Below are 20,060 nucleotides of genomic sequence, written 5' to 3'. Positions count from 1 at the left end.
ATTGAAATAAAAGAAAGGAAAATTATTATTTTCTCACCAAAGTTATTCTGACATATCAAGTCAGTACAATGGTTTGTTGAAAAGCATATTTTGCCACCAAATATTTATTTTTTTATCGCTTTACCACCGTTCCATTAAAAATAAGTTAATATTTAACAAAAAATGAGTTAAAAGTCAATTTTGCCCATGGAGCATAAAATGGTAATATATTAAATTCAAGTATTAATCACAACCCAAAACAATTTAGTTAGGGAAAAATGTATTGGACAATAAGCAAAAAAAAAAAAAAATCAATAACTCACGATTGAGAGAGTAGACAACAGTGGAGATAGCAATGAGTCAGTGATGGCACTGTGGTAGATAGATCAACAAGTGAGAGAGACAGGACGGAGATGGAGCGAGAGAGGTCAAATTTTAGGGTTGCAAATTTCTTATGTTTTTAAAATTATTTATCTAATAATTTGTTTTTTTGTTTATTTTACCATTGCAAACGCAGTGTTTTCACTTCGAAGAGAATTGTCTTAAATCCCCTTATGATATCAGCAAATTTTTAACTGGTCTAATAGAATGGTGGTAGAATTATAAAAGCGTAAACATTTGGTGGTAAAATGCACTTTTTAGCAAACCATGGTACTAACTTGTTATGTCATAATAACTTTGGTGGGAAAATGATAATTTTTCAAAAAAAAAAACGCAAATTAAAGAAATCTCTAATGGATATACAAAAAATACAAAGAAAATCTTAGAACTATTATTCAAATACAATGGCCGGGAAGTTGCTTTGTAATGAAGAACATCATTATACTACAACAACCAAAATACTAATGAATAAATATGTAGTGGTGGTAGAGGGTTTTGTGAACGGTGGGAATGGGAGGATTGTGTGGCTGCAATTTTGGGGTAAATCCTTGCACTTGAGCACCTACCACAATCCATAGTCCCGGTGTTGACGTGCTGTCGTTGGTCCAGATCATGGCCGCAACTGCTGTGGCTCCTGAAGAAGATGAAATAAGGAGAAAATAAAGAGAAATCATAAATGAGTGGGACTATTGGCACCCCTCTAAATACCTCTTAACGGCTCTTTTCTTTATTAACCCTATTAAAATATTTTAAAATATTAAAAAATTCTTTTAACACCTCCTTTAATGACAAAAATACCCTTAATTAAGATCTATTAGTATAAATCCCATTCTTTAATTCTTATTTATTTTTTTCCTACACCAATATTCTCGGACTTGCTAAGGAACACACTTTCGTATTTAAACTAGCACCACTTCATTGCATCTTCCTTTATGACGTAGTCCAGAACAGTTGGTTCTCTAAGTCATTTTATTTATTTTTTAAAATTAATTGTTACATTCTTATTTAGTTCATAATTTTATTGATCCCTTGGTTGTGGATTTTTGAGACAATTAATCATCCATTAAAAAGTAGTGAGAGAGAGGGAGAGAGAAGGAAAAGAAACTATTTTTCCACGAAACTTCTTCTTTGATGTGGAAAATCATTGGCACACTACATGACAAACACTTTGCTCCAATGCATGACAAATCATTCTAATTGACGATGACGCTTAGCAAACACTTGGCTACCATGCATGCAATTCTAAGGCCAAATGTTATTTGGTTTATCGACGGATATCTGAAACTTAATTTCTCTCATGGGGTTTGAAAGTTTCTTCTCTAAAGCCATTTGGGTTTGCTAATGATGAAATTTTGATCTTTTATTCATTCATTCGTTTAATCAGTTTGCATGGTTATTTTCTTCTAAATTTGAAATTCTTAAATGAAAATATGCTATATAAAGAATTTTAAAGACAAAAAAATTATTTAATTTTTGAGTGGGGTTTAATTCGAAATTGTCCTATTATGTAATTTTAATAAAAGTTAAAATTGAAAAATAATTAAAGGGGTGTTAAGAGGTATTTGGAGAGGTGCCAATAATCCCATTCACTGTTAATTTAAGTATTTAACAATAACTTTTAACAAAATGGGTGCATTTTGATTAAGGTTGAAATTCTTGGATTTAATTTGATAAAGGTCATTTTAATGGGCGCCAATTGAAATTAACTCTTATTTTCTAAAGAACGGTAATCTTGAAAACACATGGGATTAATGGAAAGGCAAGGGTTGTTGAGATAACTAAAAGTGGTGAAATATCATTACTAAAAATGAATATGGGTCAAGTGGACTATGTAACAAAGATAAATTCAAAAAGCCTAAGACTATCTACACTAATTATTATTAGAGCAGTGATATTTAGACCCTTATTCTATTTCAATAGTCTCCTTTTTAAATTATTTTATTTATTTCCCAAATTACCCTTTTTTTCCTTTTTTTTTTCTCTTTTTAACTCAACAACTTAATTGCAACTAGATTTGGAAATTGGCTCTTTCGGTATTTGTGGCCTTTAATCTTCTAGCAATAAATATGGGTGATGAAAATATTTTTGGGTTGTCTAGGTTCTTAGTTCATCGTAAGATACGAAATGTTTGGTATCTCGCAACCACGTCATTCTCATTTTCTAGGTATATCGGTTGGAAACCCGAGCATGCGGACTACTGGTCTAAAGGATAACTCTATTATCATTGCTCTGGTATAACAATGCCACGCACCAAAAATTCTTGAATCTTTGTAAGAGAAGAGTTTACATTAATTTCTCATGTTACAGGTGTGATGATAAGCCTGAAGATATTAATCATGCTTTGTTTCCATTTTAGGTACTTGGCTTGTTAGAGTGTAGCAAGATTTGGTATGACTCCATTTTTTAACATCATGAAGATTGTTGCTCATATGAATTACTCTTTACTCACGTCTCATGTGGCTATTGTTGGTTCTCTTGCAGAGAATGAATTTGAGAATTAGCCAGGTAGTTTAAGACACTGGATGGAGTTAAAAAATCTATTGTTATGATAGGTGTTCGATATGAGGACAAAATAAAGAAAAGTGGAGGATAATGAGAGAGAAGAAGAGAGAATGAATGGTGCATTTGAAAATTCAAATTATCTTGATGGGTATTATAGTTATTTCAAATTAAAATGAGAAAGGTAAAGGCTGATGGGATAAACTGAAGGGATTAAATCACTATTCTTATTACCAAGCAACCAAAAATAAGACAACCCTAGTGGGCAGCAACAAAAAATGGAATTGGCCTATTCAAAGCAAAGTTCCAGCTCATCTATATACTACTAACATGTCATGATGATGATTTTCTTTTTGTTTGAGTGGTGCTACTATCACACCTCCACTTACTCTTGTTTATAATTTTATCCCTAACTAAAATTATTGCTCCACACCCACATCCTCAGCCAAATACAACATAAACAAGGATGGTAAAATTCAGATCTAGGTTCAAGTTTGGCCTTCCCAATTCCGGACTTGGATGACAAATCATCTTACCAGATCCGGATGTAAACACAAATTTTTTCACTCAAAGTCCAATCGGGGTTCAACAAAAAACAATATGAGTTTCTGGATTGCGGGTATTAAACTTGGTAATTGGATGAAGGCTGAAACAATAGACTTCATGGATGTCACTTTTGGGCTCTTTTGGAATTGCAGAACTAGAAAAATAGTAGGACGAATTCAGGGGATCTCAACTAAATTTGCTTATTTCAATAAAAAAAAGTTAACAATTACATCGATATTATGTGTTAAAATGCTGCATTTGGCTATTCACAACAACAAAAAAATTAATAATTACCAAACTAAGTAAAATCAAGATATTAAAAAAGAAATACATAAAAAGGAAAAAAAAACTTACTTTGATTGTTCATGTTGCAGCTAAGGTGGCGATGGGTGTTTAATTGCAGTGAGAAATGTGACCGACGGGAAAAGGTTAGCGACTAGACGAGATTGAATTTGACGACGGCGGAGCTTGGTTTTGTTCGTTGTTCTTGATGATAATGGATGATGGACTGCTGATGATTTAAATTGATGATGTATTGATGGAATATTGATTTGCCATCCCTAAACACAACCGAAAGAGACAAATCCAAACCCTCAAGATTTCAATGATGGAAGATTATATGAAAACAATGGGTATGGCGTAATAGAATAAGAACAGGAAACCAATTGGGAGTGAGGCAAATCAAAACATAATTCCTCTCAAATGCAAGTAAAGCAAGTAGTGACTTAAGAAACTAGAAGACCATTGAGAATGCAGAGTCGAGGTAAACATTATAAAATATGACTTTCGTTGATATAAATAATCTTAAATATGAAAAACTATTAAACGATAACCTTTTTGTATTTACTTAATCCAAACTTTGAAATAAGCTTCATTCAATCCAATTAAATTTCATTTTTTTTTTGTAGTTAAAATGTATGAGAAGTTGAGAAAAATAAACAAATTATAATAAAAACTATAACTGTTTGGGCGAAAATTTGGATGTGGACATGGACTAATGACTTCATAAGATGTGGCGAATAAAATTAGTTTGTTTGGCTAAATGTCAACATAGTTGACAAAGGTTAGAAGGTAAGTTCTTTGAGGAAAAATGATTTTTTCAATAAATATGTCCAATACCGAGGGGTATTATTGGAACCCAAATTTGGTGGTTTGAGTCAACATATGAATAGTGCACGCTATTATGAAAAAGAATAAAATATCTCATAAAAAGAGATAGCTAATGAAAGTAAAGATTCTTTAAGCAGAGCAATAAAAGGGAGTCATGTTAGCTAACCTTTAAAAAGCAGCATGACTACAATGCAGAGAGCCAGCCGAATGCCCAACTATAGAGGATAAAAGAAGGCTAAAGCTTTTGTTACCTCCCAAGCTCATGGGTGTCATCAACAAAAGATGAAAAGGTAAAATACTAAAATAACCTCAGTTGTGGACGATAAACCAATGAAAATTCGTCAACCGTACAAAATTATCAAAATATCCTCAAGAATAATCCTATATAAGCTATATGTGTTCAATTTTAAAAGGCTTTCTTTCTCTTTGCTTTATACAAACCTCTTCTATTAAAAACCTACATCTGCCTCATGTTATTATTAACCATAAACAACATTTCATAAGGTTTTGTCAATATTACAAAGTAAATCATGTAATACTTTATTTGTATACTAGATTGGAGATGATTTACAACTATAGATGCAGGCCAAAGGGTCGAACCAGGTATTTATTGTTTATGCTTATTTCTAGTCTAGATTGTATTTCATATATGAACTTACTTGAGGTACACTACGAGCTGTATTAAGCTTTCCAAATAAGCTTTCTAGAGTTATCCTGATTGAACCTCTCTTAACCTTCCTATATCAACTCTCCGTATTAACTTTAATGAGCTCCATTAAGCTCTCTATGTAATTTGAAGCCCAAAACATCTCGATTCACCTCATAATTCACCTACCAGATCAAGTTAGTTATATCTCTTATCCTAAATGTCAGAAAAATACACCTAAACCTTTATTAGCCCTATCTTTCCCTAAATACGAATTTACTTGTTTAAATCTAATTTGACTTGAATTCCATGATAATAACTACTAATTTTCAAATCGAATCCTAGCAAAAATTCAGTTAAAATAACAACTAACCAAAAAAGTTTCTAGCTATTAGATTATATAATGGACAGTTGCTAATTATAGAAACTCAAAGAAATTTTAATTTAAATAGTTTTAAGAATGTATGTATTTTTGGAATAAAAGAGTGTATCGATAGAAATTATATGATGATTTAAATTATATAATAGTGTGTTTAGAAAAGGGGCTTTAAAAGAACAATAGTGGGGTGCCAATAGTCAAAACTCTTTTTGAATAAGAAAATGCCATTTCTTATATAATAATAATTTGTATTAATACAACTAAAAAAGCCAACAATAAAATACCAAAAAGAGCTTAATAAAGCCATATCATATCTAAGACTAAACCTTAAAATATGGCAATCACAAAGACATTTACTACAAATCTTTTGTAAAGGAAAGGGGAAAAAAAAAGACTCAACATACTAAGTTCTCATATGGTGTTGGCAGAATTTTATAGGATGACCTACCAAACTCAGATTTGTGGGAGAAATTTGCATCTAATCGAAACAAGGATATCATCATATTGTCTGCTAATAGAACAAAATAACAATAATAAACTAAAATAACAAACACAGAAAAACAACAATAGCTCTACCAACACTAATAAACTTAGCAACGACGACAATGGCTATGAAATTGGTGAAGTGATACGAATAGTGACAATGGCTAGTCGAGAGTAGTAGTAGCTGACACAACTCAAAAGTGTTTTTACTCCAAGTACAAGACTATTTAGTTGTAATATAACCTGGTGAGTCCGGGGTCGAACCACATGAAATTTAAAATCTAGTAGTTAATTTATTAAACGAAGAAAATTAAATGTGGGAAAAGAAATTAATGGAAATCAATCTAAAAATATACTAAGGTTACGAGATCCACTCTCTCATATTTGTATTTTGTATTTATTTTACCAGGTAATAATTATGTCATTTAATTCTTAACTAACCATTAGTGTGATAAATATAGGACCAAGTACTTAATGTGCCACAACTATATTGAAGGGTCGATAATATGTCAAAATACCATATAAATCCAAAGAAATTTAGATCTATAAATTCACATGACATAAAAGAAACTAGTAAGGAAGAAAAATACAACAACAAAATAAACTTTAAGACTCACTTGAGAGAGTAATTAATCAGTAATTTGAATTCTCGTGTTTCACCTCAGCTTAGAAAATTAGCCGCTCATATTAAAAACAAAACACTCATTTTATTTAACAAACTTTTGAAATATATTGCAAGAGAATGAACTACAAATGAAAAAATTTTCTAGTCTTCAGCCTCAGCTCAGTCTCTTCTCTCTCTCCCACCTTTGCAAAAACTTCTTCTATTTATAGGTAGCCATCATCTTCAACTCCTCTTATTCTATTATTATTTCTTATTATTATCACATAAACAAACAAACAACAGATGGCCAACTGACCATCACCAGCATGATTGCCCTTTTTTTTCTTTATTTTCTTTATTTTTTAATTAATTACATCTCCTTAATAATGCATTCCAAATGGCTCCAACAATTCTTCTTTATTTCTTGCTTCCAGTTCCAACTCCTTTTTATTATTGAATTATATCTACAATATAAAATTAAAATACTACAAATTAATTTAACGTAAAAATATATTTGGGGAGTGTTAAGATAATTTAGGAATAAAAACTGATAATTTTATCCTTATTAATTGTATACTTTTCATTGTCAATCACAGCCACAAACCAGCTTATTACTAGGCTCTAACAATTTAATTGATAAAAATTTAGCAAAATTTCAAAGCTAAATTGGAATCTTTTTTTTTTGAAATTTTTGTTTACTTCTTTCATCGGATTAATGACAACAATCAAATAAAAATATAAGCATTATCTTCAGGCTAAAGAAAATCACACCCACACAAATCAGTTAAGTAAAATCGTGCAAAATGGTAAATTATCCGAGCTAAATTAATCAAGCCACGTTTAAGAGTGATATGTCAAACCCCAAGTAGAGCATGTCCAATTTTATGATCCCCAATAATGCAAGAAATAATTGGACAACTAGGATACTTGTATTTTGAAGCAGTATTGGCTGAGAGAATGAAACTTACCTATGTTGCTAGAAAAACTTTCTTTTTCACCTTATTTTTCACTTTGCAAAGATCTTCTAGAAATTCAGCATAAGACAATACCTGTTTAATGACGTCCAACAAAGGAATGTTAACCTTCACTTTTTTAAAAACTTCATAAATCTATGGACTGTAGTTTGATTTAGCTTGAGGAAATGGAGGTACAGGAAGAAAGTTGGTTATTTCTTCATGGATTAAAGGTTCGACAAGCTCTTTCTTATTCTAAGAAATTAAATCCTTACTAATTTCACGAGCGTCCGGAATGTATTTTTCGACAACATTACCACCATGAAGGGTTATAACTGATTTGTCTTGGCTCATTCTTTGGTTTCCTATATTACCCATTTGAGTATGTTGTTAACTCTTGGGGTTTGGTTCAAGTTGAGCAGAAAACTTATTTTTTTTCATGCACGGTGAGTGTTGATGTAAATTTAGAGACAATTTCTGTCAAATTGGCCAAAGTTTACATGGTTTGGTTATTGATTGACTCTTGTTTTTTAATTAATTAATGCAATTTATCTTCGAGTGTTTTTCTTGGTGGTGGGATAAATGGTGGGTAAATCTAGGAGTTTTGGAAATTTTGATGTGGTAGTGCTAGTTGTGAAGGTTACGCATGATTGTTATTTCTTCAACTGAAATTTGGGTGGTTTCTCTAACCAAAATTGTAGGTTTAAGAGTATAGATTGGGATTCGACTTTTTGAAATTGTTGACGAAATTTACTTCTTTGTGCAAAGGATCACTTGAAATTTACTTCTTGACGAAATTTACTTGTTATTTCTTGCATCTTTTTGGCTCTTGCTCTTGTAATTGGGCCTCCATGAATGTGCAAAGGATCACTTGAACTTTTAATGGTATTCCCTTGATGGTTCTCATCATTCCCCCTCTCCTCAAAAGGATTCGTCCTGAATCTTCACCTACATCGAAAGGAGAAAGATCAGAAACATTGAAAGTAGCACTCACATTATACTCACCAGGAAGATCCAATTTGTAGGCATTGTCATTGATCTGTGCAACCACTTGAAATGGACCATCTCCCCTTGGAAGCAACTTGGAGCGCCTTTGTGCTGGGAACCTCTCCTTTCTCATATGCACCCAAACCCAATCTCTAGGCTGAAAAACCACTTGCTTACGTCCTTTGTTGGCTTGAGTAGCATATTGTTTAGTTCTCTTTTCTATGTGTTGACGTGTTCTCTCATGCAATTGCTTGACAAATTTAGCTTTCTTTTTACCATCCATACTTGCACGCTCATCAATAGGTAAAGGTAATAAATCCAAAGGAGTTAATGGATTAAAACCATATACAATCTCAAATGGTGAAAATTTAGTAGCTGAATGGACAGTTCTATTGTAAGCAAATTCAACATGTGGCAAACATTCTTCCCAAGTTTTCAAGTTCTTTTGAATAATGGTACGCAACAAAGTAGACAGAGTTTTATTTACAACCTCAGTTTGTCCATCAGTTTGTGGATGACAAGTAGTAGAAAACAAAAGTTTAGTACCCAACTTACCCCACAAAGTTTTCCAAAAGTGGCTCAAGAACTTAGCATCTCGATCTGAAACTATGCTCCTTGGTACTCCATGCAACCTGACTATTTCCTTGAAAAACAAATTAGCTATGCTTGTCTCATCATCAGTTTTATAACATGGAATGAAATGTGCCATCTTTGAAAACCTATCAACAACAACAAAAACAGAGTCATTTCCCCTTTTTGACTTAGGTAAACCCAAAACAAAGTCCATAGAAATATCAACCCAAGGTTCACTAGGTATGGGCAGAGGGTTATACAATCCATGGGGTAAAACTCTAGACTTAGCATGTTTACAAGTGATACACTTCTCACATATTCTTTCAACATCACGTTTCATATGTGGCCAAAAGAAGTGTTCTTTTAAAACATCTAAAGTCTTTGCAATGCCAAAATGTCCCATTAAACCACCCCCATGAGCTTCACACACAAGCAATTCACGCAAAGAACTATGAGGTGCACATAATTTATTTTCTCTAAATAAAAGCCCATCATGCCTATAGAACTTACCAAATGCAACTTTCTCACAAGCATTAAACACATTAGCAAAATTAGGATCGTTAACATATAATTCTTTAATGTACTCAAATCCTAACAACTTTGCATTTAATGTAGAGATAAGTGCATACCTTCTAGATAATGCATCAGCCACCACATTCTCCTTACCTTATTTATATTTGATCACATAAGGAAATGGCTCAATAAATTCAACCCATTTGGCATGTCTCTTATGTAACTTACCTTGCCCTTTCAAATGCTTCAAGGATTCATGATCAATGTGTATAACAAACTCTTTAGGTAGAAGATAATGTTGCCAAGTTTCCAATGCTCTCACCAATGCATACATCTCCTTGTCATAAGTAGGATAGTTTAGGGCTGCTCCACTTAATTTCTCACTAAAATAAGCAATTGGACGCCCCTTTTGCATCAAAACAGCTCCAATACCTATACCTGAAGCATCACAGTCAATTTCAAAAGTTTTAGTAAAATCAGGTAAAGCAAGTAATGGTGCAAAAACCAATTTCTCCTTAATTAGACTAAATGCCCTTTCTTGTTCACTACCCCATTTAAATCCCACATGTTTATTCACAATTTTAGTCAATAGTGCAGCAAATGTGCTAAAATCTTTCACAAATCTTCTATAAAAACTAGCCAAACCATGAAAACTTCTTACGTCACTTACACTTTTAGGTGTAGGCCACTCTTTAATAGCCTTTACCTTCTCTTCATCAACCTCAATTCCTTTAGCACTTACAACATAACCAAGAAAAACAATCTGATTTGTACAAAAGGAACACTTCTTCAAATTAGCATACAACTTTTCCTTCCTTAAAACAGTCAATACACTTTGCAAATGTTCAATGTGTTCATCTAAGCCTTTGCTATAGATAAAAATATCATCAAAATAGACAACTATGAATTTACCAATAAAAGCACGCAAAACATGCTTCATTAACCTCATAAAAGTGCTAGGTGCATTAGATAACCCAAATGGCATCACTAACCACTCATATAAACCATATTTTGTTTTAAAGGTAGTGTTCCACTCATCTCCCTCTCTAATCCTAATTTGATGATATCCACTTTTAAGATCAATTTTACTAAACACACAAGAACCATGCAATTCATCAAGCATGTCATCAAGTCTAGGAATAGGATGTCGATACTTTACAGTGATTTTATTAATTGCACGACAGTCAACGCACATCCTCCATGTTCCATCCTTTTTGGGCACTAGTAAAACTGGTACCGCACATGGACTCGTGCTCTCCCTCACATATCCTTTTGCCAAGAGTTCTTTAACTTGCCTTTGAAGCTCCTTTGTCTCCTCGGGGTTACTTCTATATGCAGGTCTATTAGGAATGGTAGCTCCAGGGACGAAGTCTATTTGATGCTCAATTCCCCTAATAGGTGGCAAACCATTAGGGACTTCATTTGGAAACACATCATCAAAGTCGTGCAAAAGAGTCACAATAGCACTAGGCAAAGAAAATTTAAGCTCATTAGTGTGTAAACAAGCCTCTTTGCACAAAACTACAATGATAGGCTGTTTTGAAAAGAAAGCCCTCTTAACCTTGCTCTCTTTTGCAAACAAGTTCACTTGTTGCCTCTCTTTTCTCTCAACAATATTTTTTTTCTATCTTTTCACTTGCTTTTCTCTCAATCTCTCTTTCTTTTGTACTCTCATTTTCTTTTTTTGTATCACTCTCTTTTTGTATTGACATTTGATCCTCATACACTTGCCTAGGTGTTAATGGTACAAGAGTGATTTGCCTTTTATTCATTACAAAAGAATATCTATTTAAGTAACCATCATGTATCACACGCCTATCATATTGCCAAGGTTGACCCAAAAGAATGTGTCCAGCATGCATGGGTACTACATCACATAGAACCTCATCCTTGTATCTCCCAATAGAGAATGAAACTAGCACTTGTTTATTTACTTTAACTTCCCCACAATCATTCAGCCATTGTAGCTTATATGGCCTTGGATGTTTCAAAGTTTTCAAATTTAATTTTTCAACTAAACTAGTGTTAGCTACATTAGTACAACTTCCACCATCAATTATCATACTACATACCTTATCTTTGATGTGGCATCTAGTATGAAAGATGTTATCACGTTGTATCTCTGTATCCTCTTTTACTTGCATGTTGACAGCACGCCTAACAACCATCAATTTACCGTCAACAGGATATTCTACACCATCATTAGTATCCTCCAAAGGTGGCATAGGATCATCATCTGATTCACTCTCGGTTTCAACATCACCATCATCCCTCAAGATCATTACTCTCTTATTTGGGCATTGAGATGCAATATGACCTGTCCCCAAACATTTAAAACACTTAATATCTCTATTTCTAGAGTGTTGGGAATTAGATTTACCTTTGCTTTGGTTGCCTCCCTCTTTATGATCCTTGATTGTCTCAATCTTAGGCTTTGAAACAACCTTTTCATCTTTGCTCCATTTTGACTTCCATGAGGAAGATGAACCCAAATTGGTTCTAGTGGAACCTTTCTTTTTTAGTTGTCGTTCCACTTTCATGGCCATGTGAACCATGTCTTCCAACTCAACATAGTGCTGCAAGTCAACCACATTAGCAATATCTTGATTTAAACCATGTAAAAATCTTGCCATAGTGGCCTCTCGTTCTTCTTCAATATTGGCTCGAATCATGATTATTTCCATCTCCTTGTGGTAATCTTCCACACTTCTAGAACCTTGTGTAAGACTTTGAAGCCTTTGGTGCAGCTCCCTATAATAATGACTAGAAACAAATCTCCTCCTCATGATGGCCTTCATCTCCTCCCAAGTGTTTATAGGCCTTTCACGATTTCGTCTCCTACTCAAAACAAGTTGATCCCACCAAATAATAGCATAATCAGTAAATTCAACAGCAGCTAGTTTTACCTTTTTCTCCTCAGAGTAGTTGTGGCAATCAAATACTAGCTCCACCTTTTTTTCCCACTCCAAATAAGCTTCCGGATCATTTTTACCTTGAAAAGAAGGAATTTTCAGTTTGATACTCCCCAAATCACGATCCATACGTCTTGCCCTTCTATGATCTCTTCCACACATGTCAACAGTGGCCTGGTCATCAAAATCATCTATGTCATCGCCATCTTCTTCTCCCATGACAGCACGCCCTTGATTACCTCTTACATTAGGAGCTATTGGCTGTTGCCCCCTTTGTAGATTGGCTATGGCAGTGTCTTGCCTCTCCAATTTGTCACAGATCTCTCCAAACATTAGATTCATGTGCTCAAATTGTTGTTGCATGGCTTTGAGCATGATTGATTAGTCTATAGCTTCTTGATCTTTTGACATATTTGTGATCTGAAAAAAAATTGTTAGCAAAAAGACCTCACAACACGCCCTCACGTGTTTCACTCAATTTGATGTCACTTAACTCTCGTGTTTAACACACAAATTGGCTTTTACCCTCTAATGATCTCACAAACTTTTGCCTTTTACCACACTTAATTCTCTCTTTCAGTTCTTTACTGAACTAAACAAACAAAATAAATAAATAAAAACCCAAGTGGCACACCAAATATGACAATCCAGCACACTAACAAAGAAAAAAAATTAAGAGGACACAAAGAATGAAAAGGAAATTGAAGAAAGGAAAGCAAGCAAGCAAAGCAACACAATTGATATGTGTGTAAACTATGTCAAGGAAAATGAATAACTCAAATTCAATTTGATGAAAGTAGAAATACTTGAATCTTTTTTTTCTCTTTTTTTTTTTTTGATAATCAAAATAAATAAGACATTCAAACCTGATTAGAAACTAGCTTTGATACCAAATGATGTGAATCCCACAATGAAACTTTCAATCCCACACTTAATTTGTAGTTTCAACTTCCCAAGAAAGTTCTAAACAGATTTAAGACAAATAAAACCTTGACCCAATGCTTAAGAAAACATGAACCAAAGGTATAGAGAATGGTATTGATGCCACACTCAAGAAATAGATGAGAAGGTGAGTGATAAGTCTAAATTTGGAATGCCACAAGAATGCAAATTCTTGATAAGTTCACTAGTTTTCAAAAGAACCAAAGAAAGAATAATCTTTCAAATTCAAATAACATTAATCTCCCATCCCATTACATAGCAAGGTTGCTAAATTTAAATAGGCTAAAAGAAACCCAAGATCCTAAAAATACAAATGGAAACATTGGAACAACCCTCCAAGTAGGTTTGTCAAAAGATGTTTCAAAAGTCTTCACCAACCCACCATAATTAATGCTATCTTTGACAAACTTAATGCTAGCCTACTATAATTAATGCTATCATTGACAAACTTAATGTTAGCCCACCATCATTGATGGTAGACTTACCTTACACATTGACAAACTTGAAACAAAACAAACAAATGAAGTTGAAAAACAAAGGAGTCGTTGAAAATCCCAAGTCTAAACAAGCTGTAATGAATTGGTCATAACTCCTTCTAGAGAACTCCAAATCCAACTCTGTAAAATTTATTGGAAAGCTAACTTAATTATGTTTCCAACGGTATATAGCTTGCACGTTACTTCTAGCTCAATCAATACAGTTTTTATTCCGAATTTGACCTTTCTGCATTTGATACAAATTTTGTATTTGGCTGCCCAATAACTTGAATAATGCCCACAATGCCTTGTCTTCTCTTCAAGCCCAATTCATGATGTCTTTCATCTTGAATTGCATTTTCAATCCATATTTTCTCAATTAATCTATTTAAAGCAGCTTGCATCTTTTTGGCTCTTGCTCTTGTAATTGGGCCTCCATGAATGTGCAAAGGATCACTTGAACTTTTAATGGTATTCCCTTGATGGTTCTCATAAGTAAATTGACTATTTCACCCTTGAAACTCAAAATGAGGTAAAAATATAAATTTACCCCAAAAATTAACGTAAATTTTCAATACATAATTTTTTTTATTTTGTTATTAACAATACATTTTTTATTAAAAAATATGAATTATTAACGGTACATATTATTAACAATTATCCATAAAAAATATCCATATTATACCATAAAAAAATTATTAATAACATATTATTTACAATTATACATATTATACCATAAAAAATTTCAATTAGAGGAGTAGATCTTCAAAAATTTAGGTTAAGTTTTGAAGGAGTAGATTCAGTTGTAAAATAGCTTTTTTTATAGCAATTATTAACAATTATCCGAAAAATGGGATGACATGTTATTTTTATCAATATATATCATATGACATGTCATTTTTTACTAGGTAAATGGGATGACATGTCGTTTTTTAAAAAAAATAAGATTACCCTTATGATGTCAGCGCTTGCAAACAGTAATTAATGGATTGGTGGACGGCAGAAGTGTTTTGTCAACTTAAGATATATGAGTGATATACTTGAAAAGTGTTGTAGCACATTTGATACTGGTGTCATTTAAGGGTATATGGCTGATAATTTCCCTTTAGAAAAGTATTTAGGTTTTCATAGTAAACGTAAGATATTAATTAGCAAAGCCAAACGATGAACGCAACAAAGTTGTTTTAATAGGAACCAATTTGAACTATTTAGTAGTTGTTCTCACCAGATCTAAGTTAAATTCAATTCAAACAAATAAATTTATATTTAAGGGGAGATTAGGCTAATGAAGGCTTAAGTGTGTTTTTCTGCTATTCAAAGTAGGTGAACTAAGGTGTTATGAGTTTGGAATAATATGGAGAGCTCAGTGGAGCTCGTGGGATTTAATTTGGAAAGTTGATATGTGGAGCTCAAGGTAAACCCATCCCACCATCTTTAATCGCATTCAGTAGGCCCTAATTGATTAGATCTTGTTATAAAAAGTAATATATAACTCTTTCTTTATTACAATGGTAAATGCAAGTATTATGTTTTTTAGGTTTTGTTTTTAAGAAATTAATCTAATTTATGTAGTTAGAAGACTTATTTTTTTTATGTTTTAGAAGAATTATATGTTTGATAATGAATAAATTAAGATTTAAAGTAGGACAAATTAATTTGAGAAGGAGATAGAGAGAATAATTTTTTTAGAATTTGAAAATTATTATATTTTAATTGGGGCTTATTACATAAAATTATTAAACATATGGTTTTTATTATTTATAGAAAACAATAGGGATTGCTAAAGAAAACACTAAATAATTTTTTAAATTTGAAATTATTATATTTTAATTGGGGCTTATTGCATAAATTTTTAAAAGTTATAGTCTTTATTATTTACAGAAAACAATAGGGACTGTTAAAGAAAATACCAAATTTAGGGATTTGGTACAACGGTTGCAAAATAGGTTTGTCCTTTATATAAAGTATCTCTAAGTATTGACAGGCGTTCAACAAGCAATCAAATGTCGATTATCTAATTCATAAGCGATTGATAGATGGTCGATGAGTGATCAAGAAAAAGTCTACAAGATGACCAACTCATCAAATGCCCAATCCCGGTGATATGTCGGTTGCTTGTCAAGTGTAGTGTATTATTAAGATGAATTCATGTTAAAATTTTTATTTAAAATATTAAATTAATCCAAATTCTAAGTCATCTCTGTAAATTTTCAATCATATTCATATAAATATTTTTATGGTACATTTTTAGGAGAAAGTCTTACATTTTGCTCGTGCCACCTCACTGTCCACACACATAAAATCATCATAAACACATTATTTTTGTGTGATGGTATAGATGCGCACACACATACTGACATACATGTATAAAATCAGAAATAAGGGCGGAATTAGTAAACTTTTATTATGTGGGCCAAAAAATTATTGTTAAAAAATAATATAAAATATAATTTAAATAAGTAATTATTAATATAATGAACAATAAAATATTTTAAAAAAGCAAGTAAAAAATTAAGAAAAGTACTTATTTTTATTTTTTAAAGATAGAGAATTTTTATTTATAAAGGCCAGATTCTAATCAACTACACTAAAAAATTAAGAAAAAAATATAGTATTCATATGAATTACCAACATTTTAGAATAATTTAGACTATCAATTGAAAATTAAATAAAGAAACTAAATAATAAACTAAAATTTTCAAAGAATAAAGGTGAAAAAAATGAGAATTGGGAATTTAAAGTTTAAGGGTTTAGAAAGAGAGAAGACAAATGTTGAATATGGACCAATATTAAGATTAGTTTAATTTAAGAATATATGAATGTTGGTATTTTATTGAATACAATTATCATTATTTTTAAAATTTTCGTGCAGGGTTCACGGCTCGTGCTCGTCTCTCGTGATTGGAAACACATTGTTTGCAATGATTTATAAATTCAATGATGGCGCGAAACTTTAGAAGCCAACTCCATTTTTTTTTTCTTTTTCTAGAAAACTATTTAGAATTTACACTAAGCAAATCTATCAAAGGGGAATCTGTTAATATGTATGTGTTTATAATGATAATTTTGATGATAGCAAATAAGATTAAAAATGATTAAGTTTTTAATAGCTCAAATTATTTTTCAAACATTTAAAGCTCAAATTATTTATAATTTTTAAATAAATGAAATTGGTTATTGTTCAAGTTCATGGTCTAATTGAAAAAGTTTTGAAACTTTGGAAATGAACTTATTTGTAAAGTTTTATGAAGATTGGGTCATAGTATAATTATAGAAAGTTTTAGACACTATAATTTTGCAAAATAGTTTCATTGTAGCAAACGGCTAACCGTTTGTTGAAAATGGCAAACCAATAATTTCTAGAAAGCATGTTCTACAAAGGGTTGTTAAAATGATGATTCTGGAAAATAATGGTGAATCGTTTACGGAAAACGGTGAACTGAGAATTTCCAAAAAAGAATTGGATTCTAACCGTGAACCATTTAGTAAGAACGGATAGCCAAAATTTGTTTTGCAGGTCTTTGGAAATAAACGGCTTACCGATAACGTCAAACGGTGAATTGACTATTTGAAATCTTAGCACAACAATCATTTGGACTAGTCAAAATGGCAAATTGATAGCAGTTAACGGTGATCCGATTTCTTTCAGAAAGTCAATAACGACTAGTTTTCAGGTTCAACTATAAAATAACTTAATTAAATTCAAATAAAGATAGATCTAAGAGTTAGCATTGAACTTGCTACTGAGCATATAACCATTATTGAGCTTTAAACTTGTCTTTATTTCTTTGATTCACACATTGAGCATTCATTTGTAATCAAACACATTGTGTGAGAGAAAATTCATTTGTAATCTTTATCCTTGAAAGGTTGTAAGTGCTGGGATATACTTGGGTTAAGAGATTGTGGATATTCTCTTATTTTAAAGGTCTATTGACATCTTGAAAGTCAATTGTAAGGTTGTTGAAGCCTTGGAGGCGTGCTTAGTGAAATTCTCAAGCCCGGTGAGATTGGAGGCATGGACGTAGGCACGGTTGACTGAACCACGTAAAAATTGAGTGTTTGCTCTCTCTTGCCCTATCTCTTTATTTTTTATTGCGCATTAATTTATTTATTTCAAATTTGATTGCTTAGTTTATATTGCATTAAGTTTTAGTTGCTTAAATTTTTAGAATCTCAATTCACCCCTCTCTTGGGTTGCCTAGTTAGTATTTCATTTGGTATCAGAGCGAGGTGCTCTTGTTTGGACTTAACCATCTAGAGTTAAATATAAATGGCAACTCAAAATAACTCCACATTTAGGGAAGGTCAATTAACCACAAGACCTCCATTTTTTTTTATGGAAATGACTATCTTTATTGGAAAATTAGGATGAGAATTTACTTGCAAGTTTTAGATTATGAAATTTGGAAAGTTATTTGTGATGGTCCATTCATGCCTATGACTAAAAATGAAGTAGGGGAAGATGTTTCAAAACCTTCACGGGAATGGAATGAATTGGAAAAGAGAAAAACTTCTCTAAATTCCAAAGCTATGAATGCCTTGTTTTGTGCACTTGATAAGGAAGAGTTCCATAGAGTGTCTAGTTGTGAAAGTGCTCATGAAATTTGGAATAAACTTGAAGTTGTTTATGAAGGCACAAATCAAGTAAAAGAGTCTAAAATTAGTAGATACACTCGATAACATGAATTGTTCCAAATAGAACAAAATGAGAGTGTGTATTCTATGTATACTAGATTTATGGACATAGTGAACACTCTTGGAGCCTTAGGAAATAACCTTTTCGAATAGCGAAAAAAGTTAAGAAAATTATTAGGTCACTACCAAAGGAATAGAGACCTAAGAGGACTGTCATTGAGGAAGCCAAAAATTTAAATACGTTACCTATTGACGATTTGATTAGTTCTCTTATTTCTTATGAGGAACATTTGACAGCAGAAAAAGGCAATGAGAAGAAGAAAAAAAGCATGGCTCTCAAAACCTCAAAACATGAGAGTGATGAGGAAAGTGAGCTGGATGATGAGGAAATAGCCATGCTGGCTAGGAGGTTTAGAAAATTCTACAAGAAAACTAACGAGCGGAGAAAATTCAAAAACTACAAGAATCAAAAAGAGAAGAATGGGCCAATTATTTGCTATGAATGCAAAAACCCTCAACACATACAATCGGAGTGTCCTCTCCTCAACAAGCTCAAGAAGAAGGCAATGGTAGCAACATAGGATGACAGCGATAAGGAAACGAGTGATGATGAAAAGCAAAGAGAGATGACAAATCTAGCTCCCATGGCAATCAGGGAAGAATCATTTGATTAACTTGATGGGTAAGTGATCTTCCAGCATGTGATGCATTAAATAATGTTTTTAAAGAATTGCATGATGATTTGATAAGAATAGGTAAAAATGAATGCATCCCTTAAAAAGAAAATATTAGAAATTTCAAATGAAAATGATTCTTTACAAAAATGCATTGATTCATTAAATGAAAAGATTAATGGTGCATTTACTTCCTGGAATGCGAATGGGGTGGGATGAGAATGGGATGGGAATGTGAATAAGGAATGGGAATGAGATTTCAATGTTTACTTGACAAAAATAAATGGAAATAAGAATGTGCTGGAATGCCATTGATGTGTTTACTTGGCAAAATAAATGAAAATGAGGAATGTGAATGAGAATCAATTTACCAAAATACCCATAGTATTAATAATTAATAAAAATAATTAATTTATCATTATTAACAATATTATCATTATTTTTGTTGTTATTATTATTATTATTAATAAAAATATTATTAACTTTATTATTTTAGTTATTATTAATTACTGTTAATATTATTTTTATTAATATTATCATTATTAACATTTATTATTATTATTAAATTTTATTAATTTTATTATTTTAGTTATTATTAATTACTGTTAATATTATTTTTATTAATATTTATTATTATTATTATTATTATTAAATTTTATTAACTTTATTATTTTAGTTATTATTAATTATTGTTATTATTACTTTAGGATCAATGCCTAGTTGCCAAAAACCTACTTTAAGGTCAAATTTTGAGAGTATCTTTGC

The 20,060-nt window shown here is 31.9% G+C and overlaps 1 long non-coding RNA gene across 1 annotated transcript; it reads right to left on the bottom strand.

The window, feature by feature from the left end:
• Nucleotides 1-690: 690 nt before the first annotated feature.
• On the bottom strand, nt 691-4,269 carry LOC127899714 (uncharacterized). Its single transcript, XR_008051667.1, has 2 exons — nt 3,760-4,269; nt 691-994 (listed from the first exon to the last, which is right to left on the bottom strand). It is a non-coding gene; the product is annotated as an uncharacterized LOC127899714 (long non-coding RNA).
• Between the last annotated feature and the right edge of the window lie 15,791 nt (nt 4,270-20,060).

The sequence above is a fragment of the Citrus sinensis genome, chromosome 2, assembly GCF_022201045.2.
Source record: "Citrus sinensis cultivar Valencia sweet orange chromosome 2, DVS_A1.0, whole genome shotgun sequence".
Lineage (NCBI taxonomy): Eukaryota > Viridiplantae > Streptophyta > Magnoliopsida > Sapindales > Rutaceae > Citrus > Citrus sinensis.
This window is presented reverse-complemented; position numbering and strand designations above follow the sequence as displayed.